This window comes from Dromaius novaehollandiae, chromosome 6 (genome assembly GCF_036370855.1).
Source record: "Dromaius novaehollandiae isolate bDroNov1 chromosome 6, bDroNov1.hap1, whole genome shotgun sequence".
NCBI lineage: Eukaryota > Metazoa > Chordata > Aves > Casuariiformes > Dromaiidae > Dromaius > Dromaius novaehollandiae.
In genome coordinates this window covers 23,321,827-23,336,748 of record NC_088103.1, presented here as the reverse complement: position 1 = coordinate 23,336,748, position 14,922 = coordinate 23,321,827, and the positions used below count along the sequence as shown (strand labels likewise).

The window sequence follows — 14,922 nt, the reverse complement described above, 5'->3', positions numbered from 1 at the left end:
CATGAGTTCAGTTTTCTCCATTTGCTGCTTCATGTCCCTAAATTAAGTGATCAGTGAGTAAGTTGATACCATCTTTCAAAGTGTTCACAAATCTTTGTTCCATGTTTAAAGTGTTAATCAATTTTTTCTGTTTATTATTTTAGTTACTAATGGGGATGCTGGATCAAGAATAAATTTCTTATCACTGAATAAAGAACAGCTGCAAAGCTTTTATTTGTCAATATTTGTATTGTCAGCCACAAATATTTTGCTTCAGTGCTTTAAGAAAAGGCATAATTTGTTTCACAACTGACATTTTATCACTCAAGTTTTGTTTAAAGGTGGGTTTAAGTGAGAGCCTGGATATCATAAGCCAGAGGCAAAAGACCAAGTTGTAATGGAGTGTTTAACTTTCAAAAATGTATGGAACTTAGAATCCTTGAGACAAACTCTTGGTTTATGAAAAGTTAAATTATTCTGATTTAATTCTTTGCCATATGTTTTCATTGAAATAAGTTAAAACAAGGCTCTGAACATAATTTGCTTTTTTTTTAAAAAAAAAAAAAAAAAAAAAAAAGCAAGCAAGCAAACAAAACCCAGCATCCCCAGGTAATCGTTATAGATTGTTACCATGTGAGTGGTGGTGAGATCTATCTTGCAGCAGTGAAATTCTGCAGGAGTACATCATGCTTTTCACTGGACCTAAAAAGCTCTGCAAAGTTTTACTGATTTAAAAATCCAGTCTTACATACTCAAATTTGAGTCCTGTCAGACAAGTTAAACCATCTCCTTGAACAGCATATACTCTGTGAGCATTTTTCTACTGCCAAATGCCTTGTGAATTATTGCATTATTTAAAGCAGTAAGCAGTGCTCCAACAGCAGCTGCATAGGGCACCAGCTGATAGTGTGATGGTTGATAATAACCTGGAAACTGGGAAGCCTGTTTACCTTCTTCATAAATTCTTGATTTTTCTTTTAGCTCCCTATTTGTGAGTGTTTTCATAGTAGTCCACCTTTACAAGTGAATATGCGTGTTTGTACTCCAAGCCAAACTAAGTCCTGTACTACTTCTGAAATGGGAACCAAATCTCATGCTTTCTCAGCCTGTGGAGGATAGATAAAATGACAAACCTAGCTGTAGAAAGACTGCTAAAATAAAGATCCAAATGCTGCAGAGAGGTATGAGAACATGCATGCTTCAGGACTCTGAAGCATTTGACAGAGAAATTGTTAATCATAGCAGAAGCTGCCAGAGACCGACAGAGAATCTGGGGCTACTGCTTAGCCTAGTCTCTCTGGGTTTTCTTGTCAAACAAGGCATGCATCCATCTCTAGCCATTTAGTGCCAGCTCTTGGCATCTTGGTAGTGATCAGCTAACTTTGTGGTGTCTGTATCTCACGTCTTCAGCTGGATGGTCATCTTTAATGGTGCCATCAGACCAGATGGGCTCTGGCTTAGAGTAGCCCAGAGGAAAGAGAGTTTGAACACCTGTAAGAATTTTATATGTTTAACTTTGTCAGTGTTGCTGTTTGTTCAGCTTTCTCTCATGTATAACCACTGCTTTAAGAATGAATATCTTTATTCTGAATAAAGGACTTGACTTGATGTTGTAAATTTAATCATGATTTACTGTCAGTGAAATAAGGGAATGTTAAAATGAGTCCTGCTAGCCAGATTTTTTTTGTAGCTTCTGTTAAACAAAATGCAGATGGAAACAGCATGAAATTGTGCTGAAAGTCTCAGGTGGTCCTTTTAACAATATTTAAATGGCTATACTACGTGTTGGAAATAAACCTGAAAATAAATACACCGTGCACTCCTACCCTTGGCAGATTTGAAACAGCTTGCTGCCACGCCATACTGGCTTGAGAAAACAAGCAGTGCTGAAGGCATGAGGGGTTATTTTGGCCTTGGGCTATTAGAATAGTCCTATCTCCTTTCTTTCAATGTGTGTTTTGGTTTAATCTGGGTTCCAAAGTCTTTTGTTTTCTGGACCAGTTTTGGAAAGCATTGTGCCTTGCCTAGACCGTTTGTGGGAGAGGTGGTCTTAATTTATATCACAGTAGGACTTGGTCATCTTAGCTTTTCAGGCCACATCAGCAGCTTGGCATTACATGAGCTAGAGAAGCTTTGGTCTCTATCAGGTAGTTATGTTGGGCATCATTTCTTATCTCTCTTCAGGGAGACAATCTGAAATAGCGTTAGCAATATTTGTGGCACTGATGAAAGCTGGCAATACCAAAACCAGTTCTTGTTCACAGAGCTGGAGAGCAGTCTTGAAGCAAATATAGTCCATTGCACGTGCTTGGTTTTCTGAGTATCTGCGTAAAGGAAATACCAGGAGTGTGAGGGTTTTTTGTCTCTTTCTTTTAATTTGCCATAAGCTAAAAGTATCTTTTTTTCCTCTAGTATGTAAATACTTGCTGAAAGGGGAAAAAAGAGAAAAAGGAGCATGTGTTTTCTGGACTACTTGCTAGCTATACCTACGTTAATCGGTGAAAGTAACTTTGTTTGCAGGTATTTAATAAAACTTTCAGTGTGATTTATTTACTAGGTTCTACCTGTGACGATTAACAGAAATGATTCCTTTACCTACCAAATCAAAAATAGGCATTTTAAGAATAACTTAATTACACCAAATAAATTAAATTCTAATAAAGCAGGCAAAGAAATTTTAATTAACAGGTCAATGACACTTTAAGACTTCCCATAGAAACTCAGGACTTCTGAGTCTTGTAACTACTCCTATGTCCTGCTGTTAAAAGTTAGCAGGTGACATCTGTCTCACTGCTCCTTCTAGAAGGAGAGGCACTTTGTTTTCCAAATGTTAAGTAAATGTCAAAACCTGAATTATAATTGAAGTATTTAGGCTGTAGAGATCTGTCCATTACTTATCTTCTCTAGTGTACATTCAGCAGTTGTAAAGCATGTGTTCACAGAAGAGAGAGAGCTCTTTGCTGTTGTCTAGGAGTTTGGTATATGGCTGCAGGAATTGAAGAAGTAGAGAGAATCATTGACAATTTCATGTTGACAGAATTATTAATCTGGCCTTGGAACAAGTCTGAACTTCTAAATTTGTGAAAACCTTGTAGCTTCCCTAATTAGCCAGTGAAAAGGTGAGGGAAATGTTATTTGTAATCACCAGTGGCTATATAAACGTGTAAATATCTATCAGCCTGCGCTCTTAAAAAGGAGTAGAGACACAGGGGAAATTATGATGTGTGTCCTATTTCTCACATCATGGTTATGGAAGTTCATTGCTGTATTTTACTTTATTTTCTGACTCTTGACCAGAGCCGTGGTCTCATGAAGTGAGGTGCGTTTACTAACCTGAGACATCTGGATGCCAGTTCCCATCATATTTGATGTCTCCAGGCTGATTACTTGCTGATTAGCATCATTGTCCAGAATTATAAATTCCAAGAATGTTATTTGATTTACTTATCAGTTGTAAAGCAGCTGAGTCTTTTTCTGCTTTATGGGGGAATTTTCTTTCTTAAAATGAGGGGGCTGCAAAAATTTTCGCACAACTTCATTGAATATGCTTAGTAAAGATCTGTAGTTTTTTATGGCTTTCATGTACTGTATCATCTGCTCCTTAGTTCTCTTCCCTGCCACTTGATGCTGTTGGAGCTCTGTAAATACAGAAGAATCAGTCTCTGTAAACCAAGTAGTAGATTTTTGTTCTTTTTTCCTCTTTGCTGGAAAAGTAGATTTTAAGAAGTAGGAGAGGGAGAGTGAATGGGATCTTTGAAGTGTGCATGTGTTTTGGGGGTGGTGGAGATGAAAAGAGAGTATCATCATATTGAAGGAATGTTATCATTTTGATCTGTAACTTCACAAGTATGCTATGGGTCTCCTGCAGTGTACTACCACCCTGTCTGCAGCATTGAAAGTGGTAGGGTCATCACAGGGGATCCCACGATGCTTGATCACTGCCTGTCTATCCTCACTGTAAAGTGCTGTTGATGGGTGACTGATTAGTAAAGCATAAATTTTACTTATAGAGCAATGTTGGTATCTAGTAAATTAAACTTCCTTGTTTGATGCTAGTTTAGTTTGCTTGCTGTGATGGAAGTGCAGAAGATAGATATATTTAATCTTCTTTCTACTCTTGTGAGAATTTGAATTATAAATAAGGAAAAAAAAAGACAAGCAGCTGAAATGAAAAACATCTGCTTACTTGCACTAAATTTAGGCTGTTCTGTATAGCTGTGGCTTTAGCCATTCTGCCAGGTGTTATTCTCCATATTTTTCAGCTTGTTACCTTTGCTGATATCTAACAGAAGTATCTGTAACTTCCCATAGCAAAAATGAAAATACACTGCTCACACAGTTAATTATCATAAATCATGTGAGGATCTAAATAGCATTTACATAATCATAAGTGAGTCTGTTCCCTAAAAGGAATTGTTTTGAGGTTTCAGAACAATCTTAATGCCTCAGTGCAAAACAAGCCCTTCTCCAAAAACAGATGCCAGCATTAGCTTGCGGGAGGACTGAGAAAGAGGAGTGGTGATTCTGTACTAGGAAGTCAGAGTACGATCAGAGAATACGCAAGGTTAAGGTGTGGACTTTGCCACCAGGTTTAAGTGAAAGATGTACAATTTTAAGCTTTTTCAGCTTCTCCCATGTGTTTAGTTTGACTTTGGGTGCCTCATCAGCCTTCTGGGACAGGTTAACAGGTTTTAATATTGTTTTGAGTTTGAAGTTATCTTACCTGTCTGTGCAATGCAGAAAGTACTGAAAGTACATAGTAACAACTTAGAAATCTGTTGCCCCTGAAAAGTTACCCTTCTTTTTTTGGAAGATAGTTTGCTATAATATTTCATTGTTTCAATAATCCTCATGAAAGATTGCTACTAAATAGCTTCTGTAGCATTGGTACATTTGTTAGAGAAGCTGAATAACTTGAGGTTTTATTATTACTCTGTGTTTTGAGTTGTGTTTGCAGAACTGTATTCACCTTATCTCAGTTAGAATCTGAACATAAATGTTGTTAATGATACTGTTCAGCCAAATGGCATCATCTGACTGCTGGTAAATTATAAAATTTCAGTGTTTGCTTACAAAAACTCAGGATAATGATGGCTGTCTTAAAGAGCACCTCTCAGTACTAATGTGCCTATAAATTTGGTAGCATGCCTAACAGCGTAATTAGAGCCGTTGTACTAACTGCTTCCTATGAGCCTGATAATGTCTTCTGCTGCATTTATGTAACTATGTTTAGTTTAAATGAATGAAAGATTTTAGTTGAGCTCCATTCTGAAAGGGCTATGTGAAAAATCCATTTGTGCAAAGACAAAGTTTTGCCGAAGGATTTGTGATATTTTCAGGGTATACTGAGCTGTAACTACTTATGTACCTATAAATAGGATGTAAACCGTTCATGAATACGAAATACTCCAATTCTTACCATCTCTTCTCTTGTTAATGTATCAGGTGTTTTCACTTTTGAAAATGTTTGCTTGGTAAATAAAACTGCAAATCATAGCATATTAGATATTTTATTTTTCAATTTCTTCACAAAACTTGCTAGTTCAATTACATGTCGCTGGACTATGGCTAGTTCTTGGATTAATTGTTCTCTTTAAAATGACCTTGAGACATGTCTGACTGACACAGCTTATCTGTATTTTCCCTCCACTCCTGAATAAAAACTTATTTAACAAAACTTTGGGAGTTTGTTTATTACAAGGCACATGATGAAATACTGGAATTTTAAACTGAGTTCAGTTTGGCTAGTCTAAATATAACAAAGAAGAAACAGCAAACAAAGACCTGTAAGTGAAAGAGCCCTATGAATTAAGTAAGTTTCTCTGTTTTTAAGTAAGCAATAAAAGTCTTAGATGAAAAGACCCTCAATGAAAATATCTTTAGTGAAAAATCTGTGTTTCTCTACTACTTGGTAAAACTCTTTATTTGGAAGTGATACTTGCTGTTTGTGCTGAAAAACTTTTTCATCTTAAAGTTTCCTGTTCACACAATTACAAGAATGGTTTTTCTTTCATTTAGAATACATTAGATAAAATCATGATTTAAATTCTGGGAATGGTCACAGACATTCTTTCTAATTACAGGTGATAAAGTGTGACTTAATATTGTTTTCCATTCCCATCCTGCTTGTCCAAACCAAAACTACCACCTGCACAGGAAAGGCTAAAACTTTTCAGGTCACTATAGTATATAGTATTGTATCACTCATGAATTGCAGATTAGAAAAGTCCAATTAAAAATTAACAATCGTTTGTCAGGTTTTTGTATTTTTTTTTTTACAGTAGATGAAATTGTTTTTAATTGAAGTGTCTTTTTAGAAAAAACTTTTTAATGATAACATTTTTAAAGTCTTTGAAATTCCTTTAGTTTCTTTTAAAACTTGAAATTTCAAAGTTAGATTTTTTTAATGCATTCTACTCTTCATTAGTATTTGATTGTTTTTGCTTCATTCAGGTCAGGTAACTTGCTGTCTTGCTAGCTTTTCTTCACCAAATGAGAGATTCCGTCCTCCCTTTCTTAAAATAAAATGTTGTTTTTTTTTTTTTAAACATTTCTTAGCAACGTTATTTCATCATGCTATTCCTGAACAATATGCAAATACCATATTAGTGTTACTGTAAAACAAAATGTAAGTTATGAGGTACTGATATTACTGTTGATCCCTGATATGCTATTCTCATGCCCTCCTTCACATAACCATGTCCAGGCCTGCTCTGTGCTTTGCCTCTCCTTGTCCTCTTCCTTTCTGGAAGTGTTAGACCTAAGATCTCTACTGTAGCCACAGGGGAGAGGGTGGAGGCAGGCTGTGTTCCTCTTAATTACTAATGTTCTTGCTTTTCCAGAGTCAAGGGCTGGAGAAGGGTAGACCTGCTATTCGAGTCCCTTTTGTTGTTGAGAACTCTCTTTGTTGTTGTTGAGTTCTTCATTTTTTCGGTGGTGGGGGAGGACCTTTCATATTCCAAGCTACTGGAAAAAGACGAAGCCACTGCTGGAGGCTTCAGGATGTTGTGAGGCCTGAAATTCCCTAATAAGCTCAGATTAAATGCAGAGATGGGGAGAAGATTATTGGTTTCACGAACCCTTGACACTTCTTTCAACAGGATTAAGAATATCTCAGTGAGAGTGTTCTGCTTTCTTATTTTTAACAGCTATCATTAGATTGGAATCACAGTACAACAACCACTAGAGTAGCTGTTCCAGTGCTCTATGTCCTGCTACGGCACTAGACTCATACACTGAGTATAGGCCAAATGCTATAAATGGCTGTTGTGTCTTCTACTGCAGATAAAAAATACCACGTGGAAACGGTCTGTGTAAGCCTGAATTGATTGCAACATAAAAATTATCTTTTTCAATTACACTTAAAATATTTGGGTGTAGGTATGACTTGAAAGACAAAAAACAGGAAGATATGGCTATGGAATTGTGGGTGACGATTTTTCGATGGGATGCCCCAGCGAGAGGTAGGGAAATCGATATTCCGCACGGCCCGTCGGTGTGAAAAACGGTCGGTGTCGATAGGCTGCGGCGCCTCCCGAGAGCAGCCTCGGCCCCAGAGCAAAAGCTAGGCGTGCCTGCGGAGAAGGAGTGGATTTGGGGCCTATCGACGGGGTTCGATATCGATTTATCGATATCGAAGCCTGTCGCTAGGTCTGGAATAGGACCGGCATCGATGCCGCTCAATATGGAGAGTGCTCGATGTCGGTCCCCTTCGCTGGCTACCACGAGCACAATGGGCCCGAGAGCAAAAGCGGCGGACGCCTGTGGAGAGCGAGCGGTATGGATGGCTCCCGGCAGGGATCGATCTGGCGGGTCAGCGATAACTGTCAGGACCTAGTGCTGGGGATCCCTGTAAGTAGCTGGGGAAATGGGCAGGCCTGGAGGCCTCTGGAGATCGAGGTATCGATGTGTACGGAGAGGGATCGATCGCTCTGGACGTGGTGCCCCAGCGAGAGGTAGGGAAATGGATATTCCGCACGGCCCGTCGGTGTGAAAAACGGTCGGTGTCGATAGGCTGCGGCGCCTCCCGAGAGCAGCCTCGGCCCCAGAGCAAAAGCTAGGCGTGCCTGCGGAGAAGGAGCGGATTTGGGGCCTATCGACAGGGTTCGATATCGATTTATCGATATCGAAGCCTGTCGCTAGGTCTGGAATAGGACCGGCATCGATGCCGCTCAATATGGAGAGCGCTCGATGTCGGTCCCCTTCGCTGGCTACCACGAGCACAATGGGCCCGAGAGCAAAAGCCGCGGACGCCTGTGGAGAGCGAGCGGTATGGACGGCTCCCGGCAGGGATCGATCTGGAGGGTCAGCGATAACTGTCAGGACCTAGTGCTGGGGATCCCTGTAAGTAGCTGGGGAAATGGGCAGGCCTGGAGGCCTCTCGAGATCGAGGTATCGATGCGTACGGAGAGGGATCGATTGCTCTGGATGTGGTGCCCCAGCGAGAGGTAGGGAAATGGATATTCCGCACGGCCCGTCGGTGTGAAAAACGGTCGGTGTCGATAGGCTGCGGCGCCTCCCGAGAGCAGCCTCGGCCCCAGAGCAAAAGCTAGGCGTGCCTGCGGAGAAGGAGCGGATTTGGGGCCTATCGACAGGGTTCGATATCGATTTATCGATATCGAAGCCTGTCGCTAGGTCTGGAATAGGACCGGCATCGATGCCGCTCAATATGGAGAGCGCTCGGTGTCGGTCCCCTTCGCTGGCTACCACGAGCACAATGGGCCCGAGAGCAAAAGCGGCGGACGCCTGTGGAGAGCGAGCGGTATGGACGGCTCCTGGCAGGGATCGATCTGGCGGGTCAGCGATAACTGTCAGGACCTAGTGCTGGGGATCCCTGTAAGTAGCTGGGGAAATGGGCAGGCCTGGAGGCCTCTGGAGATCGAGGTATCGATGCGTACGGAGAGGGATCGATCGCTCTGGATGTGGTGCTCCAGCGAGAGGTAGGGAAATGGATATTCCGCACGGCCCGTCGGTGTGAAAAACGGTCGGTGTCGATAGGCTGCGGCGCCTCCCGAGAGCAGCCTCGGCCCCAGAGCAAAAGCTAGGCGTGCCTGTGGAGAAGGAGCGGATTTGGGGCCTATCGACAGGGTTCGATATCGATTTATCGATATCGAAGCCTGTCGCTAGGTCTGGAATAGGACCGGCATCGATGCCGCTCAATATGGAGAGCACTCGATGTCGGTCCCCTTCGCTGGCTACCGCGAGCACAATGGGCCCGAGAGCAAAAGCGGCGGACGCCTGTGGAGAGCGAGCGGTATGGACGGCTCCTGGCAGGGATCGATCTGGCGGGTCAGCGATAACTGTCAGGACCTAGTGCTGGGGATGCCTGTAAGTAGCTGGGGAAATGGGCAGGCCTGGAGGCCTCTGGAGATCGAGGTATCGATGCGTACGGAGAGGGATCGATCGCTCTGGACGTGGTGCCCCAGCGAGAGGTAGGGAAATGGATATTCCGCACGGCCCGTCGGTGTGAAAAACGGTCGGTGTCGATAGGCTGCGGCGCCTCCCGAGAGCAGCCTCGGCCCCAGAGCAAAAGCTAGGCGTGCCTGTGGAGAAGGAGCGGATTTGGGGCCTATCGACAGGGTTCGATATCGATTTATCGATATCGAAGCCTGTCGCTAGGTCTGGAATAGGACCGGCATCGATGCCGCTCAATATGGAGAGCGCTCGGTGTCGGTCCCCTTCGCTGGCTACCACGAGCACAATGGGCCCGAGAGCAAAAGCGGCGGACGCCTGTGGAGAGCGAGCGGTATGGACGGCTCCCGGCAGGGATCGATCTGGCGGGTCAGCGATAACTGTCAGGACCTAGTGCTGGGGATCCCTGTAAGTAGCTGGGGAAATGGGCAGGCCTGGAGGCCTCTGGAGATCGAGGTATCGATGCGTACGGAGAGGGATCGATCGCTCTGGACGTGGTGCCCCAGCGAGAGGTAGGGAAATCGATATTCCGCACGGCCCGTCGGTGTGAAAAACGGTCGGTGTCGACAGGCTGCGGCGCCTCCCGAGAGCAGCCTCGGCCCCAGAGCAAAAGCTAGGCGTGCCTGCGGAGAAGGAGCGGATTTGGGGCCTATCGACAGGGTTCGATATCGATTTATCGATATCGAAGCCTGTCGCTAGGTCTGGAATAGGACCGGCATCGATGCCGCTCAATATGGAGAGCGCTCGATGTCGGTCCCCTTCGGTGGCTACCACGAGCACAATGGGCCCGAGAGCAAAAGCGGCGGACGCCTGTGGAGAGCGAGCGGTATGGACGGCTCCCGGCAGGGATCGATCTGGCGGGTCAGCGATAACTGTCAGGACCTAGTGCTGGGGATCCCTGTAAGTAGCTGGGGAAATGGGCAGGCCTGGAGGCCTCTCGAGATCGAGGTATCGATGCGTACGGAGAGGGATCGATTGCTCTGGACGTGGTGCCCCAGCGAGAGGTAGGGAAATCGATATTCCGCACGGCCCGTCGGTGTGAAAAACGGTCGGTGTCGACAGGCTGCGGCGCCTCCCGAGAGCAGCCTCGGCCCCAGAGCAAAAGCTAGGCGTGCCTGCGGAGAAGGAGCGGATTTGGGGCCTATCGACAGGGTTCGATATCGATTTATCGATATCGAAGCCTGTCGCTAGGTCTGGAATAGGACCGGCATCGATGCCGCTCAATATGGAGAGCGCTCGATGTCGGTCCCCTTCGCTGGCTACCACGAGCACAATGGGCCCGAGAGCAAAAGCCGCGGACGCCTGTGGAGAGCGAGCAGTATGGACGGCTCCCGGCAGGGATCGATCTGGCGGGTCAGCGATAATTGTCAGGACCTAGTGCTGGGGATCCCTGTAAGTAGCTGGGGAAATGGGCAGGCCTGGAGACCTCTCGAGATCGAGGTATCGATGCGTACGGAGAGGGATCGATCGCTCTGGACGTGGTGCCCCAGCGAGAGGTAGGGAAATGGATATTCCGCACGGCCCGTCGGTGTGAAAAACGGTCGGTGTCGATAGGCTGCGGCGCCTCCCGAGAGCAGCCTCGGCCCCAGAGCAAAAGCTAGGCGTGCCTGCGGAGAAGGAGCGGATTTGGGGCCTATCGACAGGGTTCGATATCGATTTATCGATATCGAAGCCTGTCGCTAGGTCTGGAATAGGACCGGCATCGATGCCGCTCAATATGGAGAGCGCTCGATGTCGGTCCCCTTCGCTGGCTACCACGAGCACAATGGGCCCGAGAGCAAAAGCCGCGGACGCCTGTGGAGAGCGAGCGGTATGGACGGCTCCCGGCAGGGATCGATCTGGCGGGTCAGCGATAACTGTCAGGACCTAGTGCTGGGGATCCCTGTAAGTAGCTGGGGAAATGGGCAGGCGTGGAGGCCTCTGGAGATCGAGGTATCGATGCGTACGGAGAGGGATCGATTGCTCTGGATGTGGTGCCCCAGTGAGAGGTAGGGAAATGGATATTCCGCACGGCCCGTCGGTGTGAAAAACGGTCGGTGTCGATAGGCTGCGGCGCCTCCCGAGAGCAGCCTCGGCTCCAGAGCAAAAGCTAGGCGTGCCTGCGGAGAAGGAGCGGATTTGGGGCCTATCGACAGGGTTCGATATCGATTTATCGATATCGAAGCCTGTCGCTAGGTCTGGAATAGGACCGGCATTGATGCCGCTCAATATGGAGAGCGCTCGATGTCGGTCCCCTTCGCTGGCTACCACGAGCACAATGGGCCCGAGAGCAAAAGCGGCGGACGCCTGTGGAGAGCGAGCGGTATGGACGGCTCCCGGCAGGGATCGATCTGGCGGGTCAGCGATAACTGTCAGGACCTAGTGCTGGGGATCCCTGTAAGTAGCTGGGGAAATGGGCAGGCCTGGAGGCCTCTGGAGATCGAGGTATCGATGTGTACGGAGAGGGATCGATCGCTCTGGACGTGGTGCCCCAGCGAGAGGTAGGGAAATGGATATTCCGCACGGCCCGTCGGTGTGAAAAACGGTCGGTGTCGATAGGCTGCGGCGCCTCCCGAGAGCAGCCTCGGCCCCAGAGCAAAAGCTAGGCGTGCCTGCGGAGAAGGAGCGGATTTGGGGCCTATCGACAGGGTTCGATATCGATTTATCGATATCGAAGCCTGTCGCTAGGTCTGGAATAGGACCGGCATCGATGCCGCTCAATATGGAGAGCGCTCGATGTCGGTCCCCTTCGCTGGCTTCCACGAGCACAATGGGCCCGAGAGCAAAAGCGGCGGACGCCTGTGGAGAGCGAGCGGTATGGACGGCTCCCGGCAGGGATCCATCTGGCGGGTCAGCGATAACTGTCAGGACCTAGTGCTGGGGATCCCTGTAAGTAGCTGGGGAAATGGGCAGGCCTGGAGGCATCTCGAGATTGACGTATCGATGCGTACGGAGAGGGATCGATCGCTCTGGACGTGGTGCCCCAGCGAGAGGTAGGGAAATGGATATTCTGCACGGCCCGTCGGTGTGAAAAACGGTCGGTGTCGATAGGCTGCGGCACCTCCCGAGAGCAGCCTCGGCTCCAGAGCAAAAGCTAGGCGTGCCTGCGGAGAAGGAGCGGATTTGGGGCCTATCGACAGGGTTCGATATCGATTTATCGATATCGAAGCCTGTCGCTAGGTCTGGAATAGGACCGGCATCGATGCCGCTCAATATGGAGAGCGCTCGATGTCGGTCCCCTTCGCTGGCTACCACGAGCACAATGGGCCCGAGAGCAAAAGCCGCGGACGCCTGTGGAGAGCGAGCGGTATGGACGGCTCCCGGCAGGGATCGATCTGGCGGGTCAGCGATAACTGTCAGGACCTAGTGCTGGGGATCCCTGTAAGTAGCTGGGGAAATGGGCAGGCCTGGAGGCCTCTGGAGATCGAGGTATCGATGCGTACGGAGAGGGATCGATTGCTCTGGATGTGGTGCCCCAGTGAGAGGTAGGGAAATGGATATTCCGCACGGCCCGTCGGTGTGAAAAACGGTCGGTGTCGATAGGCTGCGGCGCCTCCCGAGAGCAGCCTCGGCTCCAGAGCAAAAGCTAGGCGTGCCTGCGGAGAAGGAGCGGATTTGGGGCCTATCGACAGGGTTCGATATCGATTTATCGATATCGAAGCCTGTCGCTAGGTCTGGAATAGGACCGGCATTGATGCCGCTCAATATGGAGAGCGCTCGATGTCGGTCCCCTTCGCTGGCTACCACGAGCACAATGGGCCCGAGAGCAAAAGCGGCGGACGCCTGTGGAGAGCGAGCGGTATGGACGGCTCCCGGCAGGGATCGATCTGGCGGGTCAGCGATAACTGTCAGGACCTAGTGCTGGGGATCCCTGTAAGTAGCTGGGGAAATGGGCAGGCCTGGAGGCCTCTCGAGATCGAGGTATCGATGCGTACGGAGAGGGATCGATCGCTCTGGACGTGGTGCCCCAGCGAGAGGTAGGGAAATGGATATTCCGCACGGCCCGTCGGTGTGAAAAACGGTCGGTGTCGATAGGCTGCGGCGCCTCCCGAGAGCAGCCTCGGCCCCAGAGCAAAAGCTAGGCGTGCCTGCGGAGAAGGAGCGGATTTGGGGCCTATCGACAGGGTTCGATATCGATTTATCGATATCGAAGCCTGTCGCTAGGTCTGGAATAGGACCGGCATCGATGCCGCTCAATATGGAGAGCGCTCGATGTCGGTCCCCTTCGCTGGCTTCCACGAGCACAATGGGCCCGAGAGCAAAAGCGGCGGACGCCTGTGGAGAGCGAGCGGTATGGACGGCTCCCGGCAGGGATCGATCTGGCGGGTCAGCGATAACTGTCAGGACCTAGTGCTGGGGATCCCTGTAAGTAGCTGGGGAAATGGGCAGGCCTGGAGGCATCTCGAGATTGACGTATCGATGCGTACGGAGAGGGATCGATCGCTCTGGACGTGGTGCCCCAGCGAGAGGTAGGGAAATCGATTTTCTGCACGGCCCGTCGGTGTGAAAAACGGTCGGTGTCGATAGGCTGCGGCACCTCCCGAGAGCAGCCTCGGCTCCAGAGCAAAAGCTAGGCGTGCCTGCGGAGAAGGAGCGGATTTGGGGCCTATCGACAGGGTTCGATATCGATTTATCGATATCGAAGCCTGTCGCTAGGTCTGGAATAGGACCGGCATCGATGCCGCTCAATATGGAGAGCGCTCGATGTCGGTCCCCTTCGCTGGCTACCACGAGCACAATGGGCCCGAGAGCAAAAGCGGCGGACGCCTGTGGAGAGCGAGCGGTATGGACGGCTCCCGGCAGGGATCGATCTGGCGGGTCAGCGATAACTGTCAGGACCTAGTGCTGGGGATCCCTGTAAGTAGCTGGGGAAATGGGCAGGCCTGGAGGCCTCTGGAGATCGAGGTATCGATGCGTACGGAGAGGGATCGATTGCTCTGGATGTGGTGCCCCAGCGAGAGGTAGGGAAATGGATATTCCGCACGGCCCGTCGGTGTGAAAAACGGTCGGTGTCGATAGGCTGCGGCGCCTCCCGAGAGCAGCCTCGGCTCCAGAGCAAAAGCTAGGCGTGCCTGCGGAGAAGGAGCGGATTTGGGGCCTATCGACAGGGTTCGATATCGATTTATCGATATCGAAGCCTGTCGCTAGGTCTGGAATAGGACCGGCATTGATGCCGCTCAATATGGAGAGCGCTCGATGTCGGTCCCCTTCGCTGGCTACCACGAGCACAATGGGCCCGAGAGCAAAAGCGGCGGACGCCTGTGGAGAGCGAGCGGTATGGACGGCTCCCGGCAGGGATCGATCTGGCGGGTCAGCGATAACTGTCAGGACCTAGTGCTGGGGATGCCTGTAAGTAGCTGGGGAAATGGGCAGGCCTGGAGGCCTCTCGAGATCGAGGTATCGATGCGTACGGAGAGGGATCGATCGCTCTGGACGTGGTGCCCCAGCGAGAGGTAGGGAAATGGATATTCCGCACGGCCCGTCGGTGTGAAAAACGGTCGGTGTCGATAGGCTGCGGCGCCTCCCGAGAGCAGCCTCGGCCCCAGAGCAAAA

The 14,922-nt window shown here is 48.5% G+C and overlaps 1 protein-coding gene across 4 annotated transcripts in view; it reads left to right on the top strand.

Annotated features, from left to right (window-relative positions):
- The window catches only part of ADK (adenosine kinase), a 429,583-nt gene that overhangs the window by 16,755 nt on the left and 397,906 nt on the right, over positions 1-14,922 (top strand). The window lies entirely within an intron of this gene.